This window comes from Mus musculus, chromosome 17 (assembly GCF_000001635.26).
Source record: "Mus musculus strain C57BL/6J chromosome 17, GRCm38.p6 C57BL/6J".
Lineage (NCBI taxonomy): Eukaryota > Metazoa > Chordata > Mammalia > Rodentia > Muridae > Mus > Mus musculus.
Genome location: NC_000083.6, coordinates 72,986,582 through 72,988,322, shown reverse-complemented (window position 1 = coordinate 72,988,322; position 1,741 = coordinate 72,986,582). Strand labels below are relative to the sequence as shown.

General features: G+C 40.2%; 1 non-coding gene across 1 annotated transcript; it reads right to left on the bottom strand.

The window, feature by feature from the left end:
• Positions 1-418: 418 nt before the first annotated feature.
• On the bottom strand, positions 419-525 carry Gm23649. Its single transcript, XR_003952462.1, has one exon. It is a non-coding gene; the product is annotated as a U6 spliceosomal RNA (small nuclear RNA).
• Positions 526-1,741: the final 1,216 nt, after the last annotated feature.

Here is a 1,741-nt window from a genome sequence, read left to right as displayed (position 1 = left end):
TTTGCCAGGCACTGCCATAGCCTCACAAGAGATAGCTATATCAGGGTCCTTTCAGTAAAATCTTGCTGGCATATACAATTGTGTCTGGGTTTGGTGGTTGTTTATGGGATGGATCTCTGGGACAGTCTCTGGATGGTCCTTCCTCTGTCTCAGCTCCAAACTTTGTCTCTGTAAGTCCTTCCATGGGTATTTTGTTCGCTATTCCAAGGAATAATGAAGTATCCACATGTTGATCTACCTTCTTCTTGATTTTCTTGTGTTTTGCAAATTGTATCATGGGTATTCTATGTTTCTGGACTAATAACCACTTATCAGTGAGTGCATATCAAGTGAGTTCTTTTGTGATTGGGTTACCTCACTCAGGATGATATCCTCCAGATCTATCCATTTGCCTAAAAATTTCATAAATTCATTGTTTAAAAATATGGAACGCTTCATGAATTTGTGTGTCATCCTTGCGCAGGGGTCATGCTAATCTTCTCTGTATCGTTCCAATTTTAATATATGTGCTGCAGAAGCAAGCACAGGCCTGGCTCTTAATGTTATCATAGGCAATGAGTTAATGAAGAATTTGCCTAAAATTTCTTTTAAAGGTATATATAAAAAATAATGCTTTCGCTAAGTGCTAAGCATTCTCTAGGCCCAGTATTTCTATATTATGTACAAAACAAAACTAACTACTTACGTGCTTAAATCCCATAGGGAATCATACAGTTGTGTAATGAATGTTATTGTTCTCATCTCTTTAGTAGTAACTTTATCTCACCTACTTATGTAAGGTGGCAAAGACCTTTGTTGTCAAAGAGCTCCAATATATATTCATGAATCCACATTTTCTCCTTTAAAATTAGTCTCAAGTACCATGCAACAATGAATTTTCTTACCGAGACCTTAAGAGCCCTGAGGGAGGGGACCATAGTTTTGATGTTTCTCTTCAGCAAGTCTATAATGTGGGGTTGAGGAGTTACAGGCATGAGGACTTACGTGCGGTTCCCAGATCTTATATTTTTAAAAGCTGGGCAAGGTGATATGCATCGTAGTTCATGGGCTGAGGCTACTTTGTTAGCTCCAGGGCAATAAAAGGCCTTGTCTGAAAAAAAGCAAACCACCAACAAAGTCAACGGAAGGATTGTAATAAGGCTATCAGCTAGCTTCTATATGCGCAAACACACACACACACACACACACACACACACACACACACACACACACACAATAAGACAAAGGAAGAATCCACTCTGCGGGAGTACACACTAATTTTGCCCAACGAGTTCAATGCCACCATCTAGTAAGACCATTAGGTCACCAGCCTTTCCACACTGTGCTGACAGTACTGAGTAGAGGCTGTAGTTAGAGCCTAAGGCCCTTGAGAGAGCATCTGGGATTTGATCTAGCCCAGTTCCCTCATATTATAGAAATACAGATTTATTTTTTAAAAAGGCAGGAAAAAGAAAAGAAATGGAGGTTTAGACAAGTAACTCTCTACTAAGCATATGTGAAGAAGGGAATTTGCAGTCACTGTCTCTAGGCTGCTACCAGCAGCTCACTTTACCCTGGCAGGGCCCTGGCATCAACACTAATCAGCGCTAGAATTATTAAACTCCACTGCAAAGGAAAATAGATGTCTACATTTTAACTACAGAATGGCATGCATATCCCTCTGTAACAGTAGAACACCAAGCGACACAAAGGAGTGTGTAACTGCCCTGGTTGGTTCTGCTTTGGAAAAGCAGATTAACAG